Here is a 21,101-nt window from a genome sequence, read left to right on the forward strand (position 1 = left end):
AATTAAATTTAGTAGTCCAGTAACTACCAAAGCATATGCTAAACTATTCAATCTTATGTTAAAAAAAACAGGACACTATCCAACTTCATGGAATTCTGCATACATAACTTTAGTACATAAATCTGGTGACAAATGTAATCCAAGCAATTACAGAGGAATTTCTTTAATCAACTGTATATCCAAATTATTAAGTAGTATCTTAAATCAAAGAATGATTAAAACTATGGGGAAAAAATTAACTAATGCCCAGTTTGGATTTAGAGTTAATCATAGACAGTGTTTTTATCCTTAAAACTTTGATTAATAAATATATTCATAAAAATAAAAGAAAACTTTATGTCTGTTTTTTAGATCTTAAAAAGGCTTTTGATTCCCTTTGGAGAATTGGAATGCTTTATAGATTAGCTAAAATGGGTGAAGGGAAACATATGTTTGAAATAATAAAACAACAGTTTATTCATACTGAAGCATCTTTAAAATATAATGATAAACATCCTAGATTCGTTCCCATTGACCGAGGAGTAAAACAAAGGGACAGTATTAGTCCCACACTCTTAAATTCATTTATTAATGATATAGTTGAAAATTTTGACCATAAAGGTTCAAAACCCTTAAGAATATTAAATTCTGATATAGGAAGTCTTTTGTTTGCCGATGACCTTATAATTTTATCCGAAAGTAAAGAAGGTCTTCAAAATAGCTTATATAAGTTATGAAATTACTGTGAAAAATGGCAGTTATGTCTAAACACTAAAAAAACAAAAACAATGATCATTGAACAAAGAACTACAAAACTTGAACCATACATTGTAAGGTTCAATAATGATAAAAATGATAACGTTACTGAGTATAAATTTCTGGGCACTCTGATAAAAAATAATGGAAATCTAAATGCAAGCTTAACAGATTTAGCCAAAAAAGCTAGGAAAGCTCTGTTTCCATTAAAAACACATGCAGCCTTTTGGGGAAATTTCCCTGTTAATGTATCCTGTAATCTTTTTGATTCTCTTATAAAACCAATTTTAACATATTAAGCAGAAATATCATACATGGATACATATCAATCTTATTATAGAGCAAAAGGCAGATTAAAATCCCAAAAACAAAGACATAGATAATTTCCAATATTTGGATAAGACTCCTTTCGAAAATGTTCATTTAATTTCTGTATATATATTCTAGGTACTAAAAAGACATCTGCTAATTTGGGTGTTAAAGCTGAACTTGGAAGACAACCAATAGAAAAATATATAAAAACACAAGCAATTCTTTCTTGGGCTACATAAAATACTGAAAACATAAACCCATTACTAAAAGAAAGTTATTCATTAAGTATACTCCTTGATTCACAAGGAGTTTATACTTGGTCTGAGTTGGTCCACTTTTATAAAAGATTCAACAAAAGAAATGAATATTGATATACAAAAAGTAATGTCGTGTCAAAATATGGAACAAGTTAACAAACTAAGGACTTGGATTTAGAATATTACAAGTAAATTTTATGCAGAACTACTGGAAAATAAAATAAATAGTTTGAACGAAAATAACAAACTTTTTCTTTACAAAAATATTAAAGGCAAACAAGACCAAGAATTTTAGCTTAAATATAAAAATTTTGAAACAAGACGTTTATTTACAAAAATTAGAATTAGTGACCATAATTTGCTTATTGAGAAGGGCAGATATCTAAAAAAATACCTCGAGACAATAGAACATGTCCAACTTGAAAAATCTTGGAAGATGAAAGTCACTTTCTACTCCACTGTCAAATTAATAATGTTTTACGTATAAAACTTTTTAATGGCATGTCAATAGATAATCCTATGTTCCCAAATCTATCTGATACTCAAAAACTAGTAGTCCTACTAAATCCTTCTAATATAAACCAAGTGAAAAAAACAGATTCCTTTTTAAAACAGTCTTTAGAGCTAAGGACAGGGGACTCTTAGTTAGTTTTACTTGTATATATATAGATATGTGTGTGTTCAATTCAGTTATTTTATTGTTGTTGTTAATTTTGTTTATGTCACAAGTATAATGTTACTTATATGACAAAATAAAAGATATATTATTAAGGAATGGCTGTAATATTTTTTTCTGTTTATGAAAAAATTACATCAAAAATGTGATGCACACTGAATAAAAAGCGTAGCGGGTTATCATGTGTGTACCACATTTTTTATGATATTTTGAATAGACAGATATCAAATATTACAGTCATTTCTTATAATTTAATTCTAAATTCCATTTATTTTAATCAGACATTAATCTTGAAAAAAACGTCAATGACGTCACGGTGACATGAAAAAATTATGTCTGTGATGATAAACAAATCCCTGTCAGCCAATAAGCAGATACGTTACGTTGAAAACTAAATTATCAAGAAATATCTTTGCAAAACATACCAATATCAGGCATATATATATAACAACAAATTGTGTTTGAAGAATTTGTTTTCAATTTCACAATAATGCTTAAGCAATGAAACAAATGCATCTAAATCCTTGAAACAAAATTTTAAACAGTAGCGTATGTATTCAAATACTATTTATCAATGAATTTAGTATCAAACATTGAAAAAAGATACATATTAGAGATACAAAACCATAATTCTAAACTGGCAACAGCGTTGCAAAATACAAAACACGACCACAATACAAAAAACATCAAACGAAACCCAACACAATGTACCATTTCTGAAAAAAATAATTAAAAAAACATTTCACTGTCAATCTAAATCCTCGTTATTTTTTTAACCTATCAACAATTGTCTTTCAGACGTTATCATGAGCTACAAATCACAATGAAGGGGAGTATGATCCTTGGGAACGTTTTTAATAAAATCGATTACCAAAACTATATTAAGCATTGTATCTCTGAGAATTATATGTGACATTATCATTGCATGTATCATTTTTCTCATATATATATATATATATATGAGGGTGCTTTTTATATGGCCTTCCAAATACCGTTTCGATCCCTAACATCACTGAAGAGACATTTATTGTCGAAATCCGGATATGGTGTACTAAAGAAATATTGACACCGAATGTTTGTGGCACAACATCCTGTCCACAAGTTAACAATTTTTTTTTCTTTCTGTGACGTATTAAATTTATAATAAGATCCATTTTGTTACAACCTGTGATCAATTTTATTTGGCAATCGCCAATGGCAGTCAGCAGGGCTAAAGAACATCAGTTGTTCGACCTGTTAGTCAAATGCGTTTTGTTTAAATATACTTTTTTCACTCTTTTGGTCTTTTGGAAAATGTTGTTTGTGCTGTTTTTAGACCCTTCTACAACGAAATTTGTTTGACATGCACACGTATAAAAATTGCGGTTTTTATCCAACGCAGTCATAGGTTTGAACGTAGTTTTCAATTTAGACTCGTTTATATATATATATATATATATATATATATATATATCAGTCTAAAGATTTGCACAACGGTACTGATATAAGGTGTTATTAAACGAAAATGTTGTTATAAAATCGTGTTGACAAATATTTCGGCTCAACAAATGGCCTTCTTCTTGTGTCACAAGTTTTAACAATACTGCATAGTATCGCCTATTCTAGACGATCCGGTACATAGTAAATTTGCTGGTTGGTCCTTTTTATAGACTTTTATATATATATATATATATATATAGCTTGCATTGTTTGGTCGATTTTATGTATATTCTGTTGCATATACCGAAAATGGGTAAGAAGTTGTAACATGGCTGATAAGATGTTAAAGTTGTGAAAAAAAATACTGCAAAAGCAAAACAGTGCATTCATTGAAAACCAGTTTTTGTTGATTTCATGGGTTGAGGACAACCAAGAATTAACGTTCTGGTAACTACAAATTCCCTGTAAAATTGTGTGCCAATTTTGTTTGAAATTAAATATACATGCATGTTTTCGTCAATCCACGAAAACTGTGGAATAGTACTTGTATATGTTTGATGTAAATATTATCTTTGCTGTTAGCTATTTCCGGAGTATCAATTAAATAATATTTAAGTATTTTGGTACTTTTCAAATTTTATATTCATATCTTTTAAAAGCACAATAAATTCATTTTGTTTCCTTGCCATTTGGTTCCTTTTCTTAATCCTTTAACTTTATGTGTCAATAAACAATTATCACCTCTATAACTTATATTGGTGCAGTTTACTTTGATTTAACATGTTTAAGACTAAGCTTGTCGAAAATCCAGGTTTCAGTTGCACGTATCGAAACAATGCAACACAGTAGACAAGCAATAATTCATACCGACAACACATACGAGATTAGATTGTTTACACCTAACAATTGTTAGCAATGTGCATGATACTTTCTTGGAGTTCGATTTAACAACAACAAAAAAGCATTGGAAACCATTTAGAATTTTTGAAACATATCTATTAGTAGACTTAAAAAGTTAAAACAAAAAAATACTGAACTCCGAGGAAAATTCAAAAAGGAAAGTCCCAAATCAAATGGCAAAATCAAAAGTTCAAACACATCAAACGAATGGATAACAACTGTCATATTCCTGACTTGTTACATGCATTTTCTTATGTAGAAAATGGTGAATGGAACCTGGTTTTAAAGCTAGCTAAACCTCTCATTTGTATGACAATCACATCAAAAGACGTTTTCTGATTTTTTTAGTATGATTTTCAACAGAATCATACCTCTAGGATAAATTAAGCACCTTTTGTTGTTCATTGTTCCTTTTTCTTTTACTTTTGGTATTTTGTTTGTATTTGATTCATGTACCTTATTTTTTTCACTTGCATGAATATTATAAAAGAGGGACAAAAGATAACAGAGAGACAGTAAACTTATAAGAGGTTTGCTTGTCTTTCTGTGTAGCCAAGATAAGCTTATTTTTTTAGTGTTAATTTACATTGCGATAAGACGTGTCACGGTACTTGTCTATCCAAAATTCATGTATTTGGTTTTGATGTTATATTTGTTATTCTCGTTGGATTTGGCTGATATTCGGTCCGTTTCTGTGTGTGTTTCATTTTAGTGTTATGTCGTTGTTCTCCTCTTATATTTAATGTGTTTGTTACCCCCATTTTGTTTTTTGTCCATGGATTTATGAGTTTTAAACAGCGGTATACTACTGTTGCCTTTATTTAACTTCCCGGTACGAAATTTCATAAAGGTTATTATCATGCATCAAATGTATTGTTAACAATATAATAACATTGATAAAGCAACATGTTTTATATCAAAAAACGTATGAATGTACTTTGTTTCTTTTTTTTTCAGAAACACGAGGTGTTAGTTATTGAAGTATACGAAACCAATGTAGGCTTAAAGATATTACATTACAATTAATAATGCTCATTTCGAAATACTGTTTATCATTTAAGGCATGAGTTCATTATTATGATGTTAGGTGTTTTTTCACATTAAAAGACATAAATCAATACGAGATATCGATATTGAATAACCAAGATCTATATGATGGCGACAAACAAATATGGGTCAAATATTCAAAAAATGAAGTTTATAAACGTACACATAGTAACAATCCTTTGATTTATTTGAAATGCATAAGCTTTTTTACCTCAGGAATAGATGAACTTAGCAGTATTTGGCAAAATTAGAAGGAATTCTTGGTTCTCAATGCTCTTCTTCTCAACTTCGTATTATTTTGGCCTTTTTAACTTTATTGATTCGAGCGTTACTGATGAGTCTTCTGTTGACTACACGCGCGTCGGATTTTCAATTCTGGTATTGTTTTTCCTTATACGAAAATTAAACCCAAATAAGTCAAATTTCAGGCAGTATCTATTTTTACTAAAATTAATTTCCCCAAAAACAGTTTTAAAAAACCCCGATTTCTATCAATTATAGTATAACGAAATTATAGCACCTTCCAGATTATATCTATCCTTTAAAATACTTGCATTGCAAAAAATTTAGAATTTTAAATTGTTATTTATTACATTGTTGAAGTAAAAGTTGTTTAGTTTTTGAAATTTGTAAACCGATATTACGGTCTAGTAACGCAGTCCCACTAGGCCACGTAATAGTACAGTCGTGGTGAGGTCTTCATGATCGTAATGAGCGTTGCTAACTTTGAACATGTTCAAAACAATCGTGGTGTGGACGTGGCGAATTCGGGTCTTAGTAGAAGTGCAGTTAGAGCGCAGTAATGCAGGGTTCACACATTGCCGATTTTTGTTCCATTTTGAAATCAGACATCGATACGACACAAAAAGTGAAAAAGTCGGATTACTATCCTCAATTATCTGGGATGTCCTATAATTGTCTGAACGCAGTCGTTTGAGTTCGTAACATATTCCTACAGGTCGGAAAGGGTCCGAATAGTTCGGCGAAGTTAGGTGCCGTCCAGTAACTTTCGGGGAAACTAAGCCGTCTGGTCGGATTACAATCGTGCCTGTGTCGTGACAGATTCTGCTTTATTGGATCATAATTCTAGCAATGTTCTGTGTATTCTGGACGGTGTCCTGTGGAACTGGAATGATCTGGAGAATTTTTGGGTCCAGATTGCATCCGACTCGACACAAAGGCTGAGTTTCCCCGAATGTTACGGGACGCACCTAACTGTCGGGGTGCTTCGCCTAACTATATTTGGACCCTTCGCAACCCGTTGGAATGTGTTGCAATCTTAATTGACTGCGTTCAGACATTAATAGGACATTCCAGATAATGGAGGATAGCGATCAGACTTTTTTCACTTTTCGTGTCGTATCGCTGTCTGACCTCAAACGGGAGCAATAATCGGCAATTTGTGAACCCTGCATTAGATCGTGGTAAGATCGCAAAAGTCGCTGTACCATCGATATACAACCCAAACAAAATCAGAATTATTTGTATGATTTTCATCATGTTTTTATTATATACGTGCCTACAATGATTTCTGTTTTTCTTACACTTTCTTCATTTTTATGCATTAAAATTAAATGAAAAAATAAACACTAAAAACACAAAAAAAAACAAAGACACCAAAAACAAAAACACTGACGACTGAACAATATAAAGTTCACTAAATAATTACAGGTTCTCAAGGAAGATAAATAGATCCTGAAAACATGAAAAAAGTAAATTCACAAAAATACTGAACTCCGAGTAAAATTCAAAACAGAAAATCCATAATCAAATGGAAAACCAAAACGAACGTTGATTTTGTTTCCACAATGTTTCTCATGCATCAATATTTAAAGACCTTGACAGTTAAACAAAATCTAGTCCAACACTCTTGATAGTCATGATAGTATTATCCATTCCTCATTACTTTGCTCTGAAACATATTTAAAATCACAATGTGATTTGTGAACAATAATTCGTTATCCTCCCACTGCCGTAAATGACTTCCGTCAAAATGATATTTTTTAGATGAAATACATGTTTTCTGATGCCTAATTTGACAAAGTCGTTTGACTACAAAGTCGGTTGATGCATTAAAATGCAAATAGCATTAAAGTAGAATTATACATATAAAGAATTTAGTACAAAAGTATTTAGCGGAATAGACACGAGCAGTAATAATGTCTTATAAATTACTTAAGACTTTTTAACAATATGAATGATTTTTTTTTCTTTAAAAACATCTCTGATTGGTTTCAGACTATTTTATAGTATTTCAAGTGTCATGAAGTATGATCAGAGACTTGTTTGCTTCTAATCAAAATAGTGGTATTTAATTACAACTGATTTATGATTAGATTTTCTTTCTGCAATACCTAATAAAAAATTAAAAATAAACAAAAATACCAAACTCCGAGAAAAGTACAAAATTCGTTATTTTGTTAACCTTTTAGCTAAATAAAACTTTGATTTTGTATGTCTTTTAGATGTTTCTTGTGCTTCCGGTCAAAAAGAAAGGAAGCACGATCCTAACGAAAGTATCAAATCAAATGAATATCCTAAATTATGAGACTTGTATCTGTGACAATTATTTCCATGTGATATTATTATCATTCTATTGTGATATATTTAAAATTCCTTATCTCATTTAATTACTTGAACTGTCCTTCACCTGCTGATATTGAACATGCATATTCTGTTCTATAAGTAAGTGCGTAGCTATATATATGCCTTTAATCATAAATTTACATAATCCTGAAATCAAGTATCAAAAGAAATATTTTTGTTTATTGTTTGTAAGTATTTTGTCAACCAACTCTTTGAATTATAGTAGTTTAGTTGCACTTGATAAAACTAATGATTTTACTTAAATCAAAGACACACAATTACAATTCGCAAAGAGCCAATGATGATTATTGTTCTTTCTAAACCTCAATTAATATATGCAACAAAATATTGGTTCAAAGGCAAATTATTTCTAACGACATTCGATTTATGCATATTATATTTGGAAACACCTGTTACTGCATTTTGTCATGCATCATTAATTAATACATACAATTAATTGCTATTTTGCTTACAAAACCTTGTCCTACATTCTCGTTTTAGCCTACATAGTTGTAAATTAACATTTACATAATCCCGACAGGAAAAATCTTTTTTACAATCCAAGCGAAAATTACAACGGCTTGATTTATGACACACAATAAACAACACAATTATAACAGACAGCAATCAACGCCAATCATTAAATCACATTCATATATTTATCTATAATAAGACCTACTTTGGCAAGTTAAAAAATTGAAGACCCCACGTTAAATAGTGTCATGCGTTCAAAGCGCTTTTCTGAATTTACCTTCACCGGGAACACTAAAAGCTAAACATCTGAAATCCGAGGGATATATACGTACCGAAATAGTTCTAGAGCTATGTGACAAAAACATCTAAAACAAATAGCCAATTTCATATAAGGTAAATTTTGCCTGAGGGAGTTGAAACCTTAGTTTCTTTATAATTTCCAAATCTATTAAAAGACAATTCAGAAAGAAGTACTGACTACTGATCTGATGATATCCTCGGGGACTGATACACCAGCAACGTATTTACCCAGGAATTTTAAAAATCTTCGTCCGAAGAGCTTTTTAAGTGACCCCATAATTGCATGCTTCCGAAGTGCCTGTTAATTGACCCCAGTTCTCAAATAACCTGAGACATAGGATTAATAACACAACATAATAGCACATTGTAAATCTGTCACATGTCCACAACTTTTGTTCATGTGATTTGATTGATAAATTGTAGGTAGATCAGACAATTTCCAATGCTCTTGGCCTTATCTTTACGGTTCTTTTTTATATGAAGGAAGTCATACTACTTTCGGAAAAAAACAGGCGCAAATACTGACAATTCTATGAGAATAAGGTTCCGAGTCAATTGGACATGTTACGTACGAGCATTAGGGCTCTAACTCGCAACAAGTAAATGGTTTCGCAATTATTATAATTTAATAAAATTAGCGGTACCAATGTTCTTGCATCAGATGCGCATTTCGACAATTCATGTCTTTTCAGTGATGCTCGTCGCCAAAATATTTAAAATCCAAAGCTTATATAAAAGATGAAGAGCTATAATCCAAAAGATCCAAAAAGTATAGCCAAATCCGTATAAGGAATCAGAGCTTTGCATGAGGGAGATACATTCCTTAATTTAAAGTAATTTCTATCAGTTTGTAATAGCAAATTTAAATTACACAAAAAATCCGTATTTTCATGCCAGTAACGAAGTACTGGCTACTGGGCTGGTGATACCCTCGGGGACTAATAGTCCACCAGCAGAGGCATCGACCCAGTGGTAGTAATGATATAAACGGTACCAATTTTATTGCACCAGATGCGCAGTTCGACAATACATGTCTCTTCAGTGATGCTCGTCGCCAAAATATTTAAAATCCAAAGCTTATATAAAAGAGGAAGAGCTATAATCCAAAAGATCCAAAAAGTATAGCCAAATCCGTATAAGGAATCAGAGCTTTGCATGAGGGAGATGCATTCCTTAATTTATAGTAATTTCTATCAGTTTGTAACAGCAAATTCTAATAACACAAAAAATCCGTATTTTCATGCCAGTACCGAAGTACTGGCTACTGGGCTGGTGATACCCTCGGGGACTAATATTCCACCAGCAGAGGCATTGACCAAGTGGTAGTAATAATATTAACGGTACCAATTTTCTTGCACCAGATGCGCATTTCTACAATACATGTCTCTTCAGTGATGCTCGTGGCCAAAATATTTGAAATCCAAAGCTAAAATAAAAGATGAAGAGTTATAATCCAAAAGGTCCAAAAAGTATAGCCAAATTCGTGAAGGGAATCAGAGCTTTGCATGAGGGAGATACATTCCTTAATTTATAATCATTTCTATCAGATTGTAACAGCAAATTTTAATAACACAAAAAATCCGTATTTTCATGCCAGTACCGAAGTACTGGCTACTGGGCTGGTGATACCCTCGGGGACTAATAGTCCACCAGCAAAGGCATCGACCAAGTGGTAATAATAATATTAACGCTACCAATTTTTTTTACATGATGCATTGAAGCTGAACATAAACAAAGAGTAATATGAGAAAACAAACGTTTCCGAAACTATTAAAATTCATATTAAATAGAGAATGCCATAACAAAAGAATCAACAATTCAGGAGATATAAGGAGAATGCACAAAAAACAACATTTCAAGCTTCTGAAATTAAAAAAAATCAGGAATTTAAAATTGATATAATAATAAGCATAAGCTATACTTTTTCGATATGCAGCTCCTTTTCGATATATTTAATTTTAACAAATGACAGAAAAAGGCGAACTCTGGCTTTAACCTTATATTTGCATTGGTTTTATGTAGGTCTCAAATCGGAAGAAAGAAATCAAGAATCTGCTGAAAACTTGTTAAATGTCCTTTTATAAGCTATAAATTTCTAATATGTAAAGATACAATTGTGTTATTAAGCAAAATTTTTAAACCTGCTTTAAAGGAGAAAACAAAGGAGTACGATCATCTGAAACACATTTCTACACCTAACATTGGTACATCCTTAATATATATGAATACTTCAATACAAACGGAATAGCCTGACCGAAATTGGCAAATTCGGCTGTTGTCTGCTTCATGGTCGGGTTGTTGTCGCTTTGACACATTCCCCATTTCCTTTATCAATTTTATATTCAGAATGACGTATTGTGAGGTCATTTACGTCAAACGGAGTTTGTATCCTCGTTCCTTTAAAAAGTTTGAAAACTTACCTAAAAAAACAAGTTTTAAGCAGGTTGATGGTAGTTAAAAAAGATGGTAATAGAAAGGCACTAGGAATTTTTTAAAATGAATTGATTATAAATTGTGTTCATTCATACTTGAATATATATCAATATTTCGTTATTAATCATTATTGCAAATTAAGTAATTAAAATAATTATAAAATCATTGATGCGACTTTTTAAGTTATCATCAACAAACGACCAGGTGACACTAGAATATCAGTAGATGTTTTACCTTCCTGAGCAGCTCAGTCCAGTTTCATATTTTGGATAGGGTTGGTCTCGTTCAATTGTTTTCTGGATAATTTGTTTCATGCTATACACCTATTATAGTTTACCATAATGCGAACTGATTTCTGAAGCTTATATTTTGTTCATTACCCCTTGCTATTTCAAATACTTTTAAAAAAAATCATAGAAAATAGTTTTCCATATATCTTCCCTAACACTTACTAATTTTCATGTTTTCGACGTCTAAAATTCAAGATCAACGATTTTTAATTTGTAAAATGCATCATAGGTTCATCGACGCATTCAGTTGCTTTCTGGTGGAGTAAGTGAACTATTGAATTGCTTTCCGTGAATTAAACATAGCCTCATGTTCTTTTCTATTACATTACTAACGAGCTTTAGCGTCTCAAATTGAATAAGTATATAAAGCAAGGTGATTTCAGTAGTTCATTATTTACTGAACCTACAACTTTGTTACTCAAGGACGGACACTTACTTCGACTAAAAGAAATTTACAGTTTGCAATGGCTTGTTTTAGCTACAAAGGTAATAATATTTAGAAAAATAAATCATTAATCTAAATCACTTTGCGCATCAGACAAAAATGAAATCAAGGAAAGTTACTTTTTTTGCACTTAATTTAAAGTTTACAGTGATGACTTTAATTTTGCTTAGGAGCACATGCTCAAATCACTGTATTTTGCCATTTGATAAGGGACTTTCCGTTTTAAATTTTCCTCGGAGTTCAGTATTTTTGTGATTTTACTTTTTGGTTTAATCATTGGAATGCAGATTGCCTACAGGAAGCAATGTAGCAGCCAACAAAAATAGTTTGTCAGTATAAAAAGTTACCACTTTGACTGTATACCCAATATGTGGCAGATATTTTTGAGTCTTTAGAATATCACAGATCAGAAATAATTGACATCTATATTGTTGATAAGTTAGCAGAAATGCAGAAATTTACATGATATAATTTCATAATTTCAATGAATTTACTTTAACTGTAACTTACAAACTGTAAAATATTTTGTCCATGCTTTGTATGAATATTAGTTAAAAAGAAAAGTTATATGTTTGTTTACAATTTCCAGGTTTGATATTACTTGTTATTGCTTCCACTGTATTTGGTAGTTACCAAAATGAAAAAAAGAAATCGAGACCAATAACATATAGGCAGTATTGTCGCGACGGAGATTCCATTGATAAGCTATTTCCTGATCCGTTTCCATTTACGTGTAAACCTGGACCAGGGAAAAATGTCGTTTGCCAAACTCTATGTAAGTACATATACGAATACATTACGAATACATTATTAATCCAATTTATATATGAATGGTACTTAAACGATATCATCGCTATTAACGTACTTAAACGATATCATCACTATCAACGTACTTTAACGATATCCTCATGACTAACGTACTTAAATGATATCATCACTATTAACGTACTTAAACGATATCATCACTATTAACGTTCTTAAACGATATGCTCATGATTAACGTACTTCAAGGATATCCCCACTTTATAGCTATTAAGGTAAAACTAAATCGACAATTGATGTTTCGAAGAAATGAAATTAGAACTAGCGAATATATCGTGTACAAAGTATAAATGAAACTAATAAACGGCGCACAGATCTTCATCGTAGTATCGATAATGAGTTTATAAAAGTCATAATGAGGCAGGAGAGAAAAAAATTGAGAAAGGAAATGGGGAATGTGTCAAAGAGACAACAACCCGACCATGGTACAGACAACAGCAGATAATCACCAACAGGTTTCCAATTCAGCGAAAAATTCCCGCACCCGGAGTCGTTCTTCAGCTGGCCCCTAAACAAATATATATATATTAGTTAAGTGAAAATGACCGCCATGGTAAACTTCAAATTGTACACAAAAAACTAAAATTCAAAATGATAGTACTTACAGAGGCCAGAGGCTCCTGACTTGGGACAGGCGCAAAAATGCTGCAGGGTTAAATATGTTTATGAGATCTCAACCCTCCTCCTATACATCTAGCCAATGTAGAAAAGTAAACGCATAACAATACGCACATCAAAATGCAGTTCAAGAGAAGTTCGAGTCTGATGTCAGAAGATATAACCAAAGAAAATATACAAAATGACAATAATACATAAATAATAACAGACTACTAGCAGTTAACTGACACGCCAGCTCCAGACGTCAATACAACCGGTTCATCATATGAATATCACGCACAATTCTTCCCGTTAGGGGTTTAGTATCATACCATCATAACATATACGAGAAGAACATAACCCGTGTTATGGCAACATCTGGTTTTTAATTAAATGTGTTTATTGTCGATGCAAAGGCCATATAAGTGAACCAATATTAACGCCTAAATATGCAATCTTTAATGATCTGACAATAGTATCGTAACTATATCCCTTCTTAGTTTGTCTATTTAAACGGAGGATAGCATGTTAATGCTAAATGAATATGCTTTGTATTACACCGATACTCTGTTCCGGATTTAAACGTTCCACTTCAGTGTGGAAATTAGTAAGAAACTAAGGTGTTATGGTAGCACTCCACAGTTAGATGTGTAGTTTCGCATTTTGTCCCCTGTGATTTTTTCAAATATGAGAGCTAGTGTAAAATAAAATTCATTTTTGGATAGCTGAGTATTAAAAGCCTTTGTATTGGGTTTATATGAACATCAAGGTTATGTAATGTATGTAATATAGGATGTTTACTGTATGACAGTCCGTATTTGCATGTCCCTACCATACATTGGTCCGGCAATTATTGTAATGTTTTTTTCCAACTTTTTTTCGCACGAACTTTGAAATTAGAGTTTACGAAAAAAATGAGGCGAAAGACACCCATTTGTTATTGGACCATTAGAAAAATTTAGGAAAACAGTTTCTAAAAAGGTATCACTCAAAGGCATTGAAATTTTAGTTTGATCAAAATTTTGGGGGGGGAATGTGACATTTTCAACCCACCCCCCTTTTTGCAATATTTTATGGGGAAAAAATGCAGAATGTTGCCATGGATACACATAAAAGGAATTAATTTTCACCCTTTTAACTTTTGAAAATCAAATCTATGGAAGATACTGATTACATACATATGCACATGTACAACACAAACAGTTAGGTTAATGTATTAGAAATCCAGGAATAGGAGATGATAAAACATTTTGTGGCTCATTTTTGATTTTATTTTCTAACTGTGGAGTGCTACCTATAGAAACAACCCAATAATTGAAATAAAACTAGTTTTACGGAACACATATCCTATTTGAAATAGCTTATATCCTGTCAATGTTTATATGCAAAAAAACCCATTCTGTATCGATTTAATGAATCTATTTTATTTTTATATCTGTAGTTTATAACTTCAAAAACTCTTTCAAATGTCCTGGATATGGCTTTGTAAGTGGATGGGAATATTTAGAAGGATTTGGTCAAAACGTTCGGTGTTGTGAGGACAAAAGTAAGTAATATTAAAACATGTCGTTGTTGTAGAAAAGTATAACGTATGATATCTATGAGATATTGGTGTGATTGAATGATTTGTAATTTTATCGAGTTCTAAAAGCGTTGGATATGTACCGCCAATTTATAAAATGGGCTATGAGCAATGCTATTTCACTAAAATAGGACGACAAAGAGCATTAAATTCTTAAATCATAGGATTGTGATTATTTCACGATGCACATATAAACGAATCAACAACATGATCAAATTCCTCCTTGACTGACTGATTGATTGATTTGTGCTACATGTGGTTATATCGTGACGGTATTTTTTTTTATATTTAAGATAGCCATGTTACTATGAGACCTCTGCCCACAGTTATGCCCCCAGTTATAATGACTTTTTTTAAAGCCAATAAATCTAACGGGATTAAATATATAAAATAATTTGTATTCATGAATGAAACGTTTAACTTTTCATTTTATATCATTATATAGGTTTTGTGTGATATTTTTATTTTACTTTGCATTTGAGAATAAAATGAAATTTTGTAGGTTTTACTCAATCTTTGTTCTCAATGATATTCTATGCACCGAGCAGATTCTTTTTTAACATGTTAAAGACCCTGATCACTTATACGAAGTTAAGTAAAAAATATTTATGATAGAAAAATCACTAATTAAAAAAAGTTCAAATTTGCTTAAAGTGTAGGTTTTAATTTCTACACAGAAATAGTATACTTTGTTCGTCAGGTTTTTTTCTATTATATGAAACAAAATATTCAATTAGTTAATGTGATATATTGAAAATGATTTAGTCATTAAAAACGCTCCGATTGAAGCTTAAATATGAGAAAACTATCAAATATGCCAAAAAAGGTAACTATTCAGATGGTTTCTGTCAAAAATGAAAGTGGTTGCATCTGTTTTTATCCTCAACCTTTATACATGTTATGTATTATCAATAAATACAAATTAAACGAGTAGGTCCGGTAAGGGCCGATTTCGGCCTCAATTTCAAAGTTCATCTAACGAAACATTTTAGACACTTTTTAAACATTTAAGTGTCTATTTCAAATGATTCAATAATTTCATGTGAAAGATTTTAACTGATTAAGTCATTAAAAACGCTCCGATGCAAGCTTAAATATGAAAAATCTTATCAAATATGCAAAACATCGTCACTTTTCAGATGGTTTTTGTGTTCTTCCTCAACCTTTATAGATATTCTGTATTATCATCAAATACAACTTACATTTCAATATCATGAATGGACACGAATGCGTCCACTTTCATTTAAGACGGAAACCGTCTAAAATTTAACTTAAATGCTAAAATTGGGAAGATTTCAGTAATTTAGTTTGACTTAATGATGCTGGTACTCGATATATGTGCATTGTATTGTAAAAAACAGCCCATATTTATGAAGTGGATGCATTTTACTTTCCAATAAATATCGTAACGATTACATTTTCACAATTTCCTAAAACTGATACATTTGGGGGCTAAAAAGGGGTCTTACTGAACCTACTTCTTTCAATATCAAGAATGAACACAATTGCGGCCACTTTCGTTTAAGACGGAAACCGTCTAAAATTCAATTAAAATGCTAAAATTGTGAATTTTTCAGTAATTTAGAATGATTTCATTATGCTAGTACCCGATATATGTGCATTGTTTTGTCAAAAGAATACCATATTTATGTAGCAGAAGCAATATTCTTTCTATTAACAAACTAAACGTTTACATTTTAACAATTTTGTAAAACTGCTATATTTTGGGCCAAAAAGGGGTCTTAGTGGACCTTCTCCTGTGTAGGCTGTTATAAGCAATACTTTTTGCAGATCTAGAATACACATACAAGGACTGTGATGTACAACTGGATGACGCGACATCATTTGGGCGGTCGTATAGAGTAAATAAAGGAAAGGTTATCGTTGGTTTTAACAGTGAGGATGGCGGGTTTGTATAATTTTATTGTTACACATGTTTTAAAAATGAACTAGATTCATACTGAATGATAACAAATTGGCAAAGAACTATTCAAACTAACTGAATATTTCCGTTTAGTCTGAAGTAAACGACTTGCGGAAATTTCCTTCGTGATGTTTTAATTTTATTTTATGTTTCAGTATAAACCTGAAGTAGATCATTTCAACGAGATTGATTTTCTCGCTAGAGCCAGTACGACGAAAGCGAGAAAACCAATCGAGTTGAGATCACCGATCATAATCTGCTTATCGCTATTTTACCTATGACGACGTTGTCAGTTTTTTGTCAATTTTATTAGCAACGCCACGTGCCTCCTTAGTTTCTGGAGATATTTTTCCATCTCAAGTGAGTAGCATGATATGAACATTATCACAAAAAAAATCAAAGGAAAAATGCACAAAATAACGATAATTAAGTTTTATATATTCGTGGCACTGCTTCTTCTCGTTAAAATCATCATCATAAATTTCCCGCGATAAGCGGTTTGTTAGCCTTAATATTTCTTTAGTTACATTCTTAAACATAATTACTGACTCGATGACAACCCCTTTATATAAATATGTGACGTATCACAAATTGAACCCTTTAAGTAACACGTCTGTGCATTTATTTTATATAAAGAGTATCAGATCCTACAAACACAGAAACAATCACAGAGACAAAAGTAATAGCAGATACTTCAAGTATGGCACAGAATGTGTACATAATAGGTAGATCTATGTAAATTGTGTGTACTTTGTCGATAATTATTCACAATTTCGTTTAATATATTACAGAGTTACTTGGAACAACATAGAATGTTCATATACAAAATGTCCAACAAATGGCTGGGGGAAATAAGACGATTCTACATCATATTATAATGGAAAATAGATCAAGGAAGAGGAAGAGGGACAAACTCTGGGTTAACATCATATAAAAATGTCCCAGGAAATAAAAATCACAGTATATACGTTGTTCTGACTTATTTCTACTGTATGGCTCTTTCTATGTTCAGTTCTTGATCATAATCTAATAAAGTAACTATACAATGTTGCATGTAATTGTTATCATTCAGCTTCAATGACCTCGGCATCAATGCCGCGGGTTTCTTTTTTTTGCGATCAGCTGTTATTTCAACTGATGTTTTACTGATCATAATACACAAACTTTTGCTGACAATAATGGTTACATTACAGGGTCTTAGCATATTCATTTCCTTCTAACATTGAACTACACATGTGTTTAAAACGTCAGTTAACGTTAATTAACTAAATCTATTTTTAAAAACAGTCAAGTTACTTTTATTAACCTTGTTTTCACTTTGTTGATGTGTGTATACAAAGTGCATGTATATTGCTAGTAGCATATTTTTGTAAATGTGGGTAAGAGACGCATGGTTATACTTGGTTACTGACAGGATATATGTATAAAATAAAAATGAAACAGAAGTAACTTTAAACTTGATAGTGTCGTATTTCCTCAATAGAATTATACGACTGGAGCTGAATATGTGCCAAACGATAACCAAATAATGGTTTGATTAATGTGGACAATAGTTTTATTTAGCCTATATCTTGTCTTTTTGAACTACTTTTTAAACAACGATTGTTTACGTATCGTTGTCGTATGAGCAGATTGTTGTGATTGTCTGTTTAATTGCAACACCTTGCAACACCTTTATAACCATTGAACATAAGAAGTAAGCAACTAACTTGATAATGGCATTAGTTTAAACATATTTATTTAGAGTGGATTGGGAATCAAGTTTTGCAACTTATATTCATCCCTTTCCACTTTGCGGGTGCGAGTGCTGCCTTGTAGCGGCATTAGCCTACTCTTTTGTCGAAATCTACAAGGGTGTCTTTAACGTGCAAGAGATATGGCTCCCTCTTAACACGGGTCAGCCATTCATCGTCCTCTTGATTATGTTCATTGCTATATCCTGTTCCACCTGATCATAAAGGAAACTGTTTTCGTTCTAGTTAATCTAGCTTAAATATTAGAATAACGCCTGTCCAGTATCTATAAATGATCCCTCGTTGTAGACTACATTAAGTATGACACCGTATGCAAGTACTATACCGTATTTACGATTTTCTAAATTTTCTTCACAAATCATTTGGTGGCTTTAGTATAAAAATGAATCATGCTCTTAGTATCAAAGTCACTTGGTTCTACTGAAGGTACGTCAAAACAAAATACTTTGTAACAGAATAAAATGGATATTTGTTTATTTTTTTTCGTATGGCAGCCATCTTGAAAATAGCCTCCATTTTGAAATTTCAAGTGAACACAGTTATATTGTTCGAAGCATCCAACACGTCTAACTTTTCAAATTTGAGCATGCATATCATTATTAATTGATTTATTTTTTATTTTTTATGTTTGAAGACGGCCATCATGGAAAAAGCAGTCTTATCAAATAAAATTAACGGTACCAATTTTCTTGCACCAGATGCGCATTTCGACAATACATGTCTCTTCAGTGATGCTCGTGGCCAAAATATTTGAAATCCAAAGCTTATATAAAAGATGAAGAGCTATAATCCAAAGGTCCAAAAAGTATAGCCAAATCCGTGAAAGGAATCAGAGCTTTGCATGAGGGAGATACATTCCTTAATTTATAATAATTTATAATATTTTGTAACAGCAAATTTTAATAACACAAAAAATCCGTATTTTCATGCCAGTACCGAAGTACTGGCTACTGGGCTGGTGATAACCTCGGGGACTAATAGTCCACCAGCAGAGGCATCGACCCAGTGGTAGTAATAAAATTAACGGTACCAATTTTCTTGCACCAGATGCGCATTTCGACAATACATGTCTCTTCAGTGATGCTCGTGGCCAAAATATTTGAAATCCAAAGCTTAAATAAAAGATGAAGAGCTATAATCCAAAAGGTCCAAAAAGTAAAGCCAAATCCATGAAATGAATCAGAGCTTTGCAAGAGGGAGATACATTCCTTAATTTATAATAATTTCTAATATTTTGTAACAGCAAATTTTAATAACACAAAAAATCCGTATTTTTATGCCAGTACCGAAGTACTGGCTACTGGGCTGGTGATACCCTCGGGGACTAATAGTCCACCAGCAGAGGCATCGAGCCAGTGGTAGTAATAAAATTAGACTTTTTACCAACTTATTCAAAGTTGATCCATGGCTCATATTTTCTCGAAATACCCCGCACAATTATAATGCCAAATTTGACATTAATTGTTACCCTATAAAGATAATAAGAATATACTGATTTTGATATTGGATGGCTTATATCTTGATAATGCCGCCATGTTTCAAGTCCAAATGAAGAGTCCAATGTATCTGGAGTGCGCATATGGCATGTTGTAATTGTTAGCCTGGTATATTTGACCAATCCACACGTTTTGATTTAACATTTCAAAAATATTACCAAAAAGTAATTTGGTTCCGACAAGATTAATAACAAGAGATGGACGAAAGATACCAAAGGGACAGTCAAACTCATAAATCTAAAATAAACTGACAACGCCATGGCTAAAAATGATAAAGACAAACAGAAAAACAATAGTACACATGACACAACAAAGAAAACTAAAGAATAAACACTACGTACCACACCAAAAAGTAGGGGTAATCTCAGGTGCTCCGGAATGGTAGGCAGATCCTGCTCCACATTTGGCACCCGTCGTGTTGCTTATGTGATACAAATCCGGTAAAAAGTCTAATTCGATAGGTCACATTCATGAAAGGGAAGGGTACTTGGAACTCTTGGTTTAATAGCTTCCTTGTGAGCAGCAACCCTCTATCAAGAAAATCAGGGTAGGAAATGCAAGCACAAGAATATCGTATCAATTGAGAGATGTATACCCCGTATGCAGGTGCTGCTGAAATGTTGCTACTTAGAAATAGACAGTTCACAATTGGAAAGCTGAAATCATCCCTTTTGTCGAAGTTTTGTTTTCAACCGACCCTCATTGTCAATTTCTATATGTAAGTCAAGATATGAGGCAGACTTAACTGTACCTGTAGTATCCTTTATCTCTAGTTCGATGGGATAAATGCGTTCCACATATTCACCAAAGTTTGAATTATTTAGTGAAAGAACATCATCTTTATAGCGGAAAGTAGAGTTAAATGATATTGCTATCAGTTTCAGAGAATTTTTCTTGAATCAGAGTAATTCTTGAAAAGTAGGATTTATCCCTCCCTAAGAAAAGATACTTGTATCTACGTTGGCCATTCTTTTTCATGCAGCTCTTTCAATTTGTCTTTTAGTTTGGAATGTGGAATACTTGTGTAAAGAGTAGAAAAGTCAAATGTTTTA

Source organism: Mytilus trossulus, chromosome 9, assembly GCF_036588685.1.
Source record: "Mytilus trossulus isolate FHL-02 chromosome 9, PNRI_Mtr1.1.1.hap1, whole genome shotgun sequence".
NCBI classification, from domain to species: Eukaryota; Metazoa; Mollusca; class Bivalvia; order Mytilida; family Mytilidae; genus Mytilus; species Mytilus trossulus.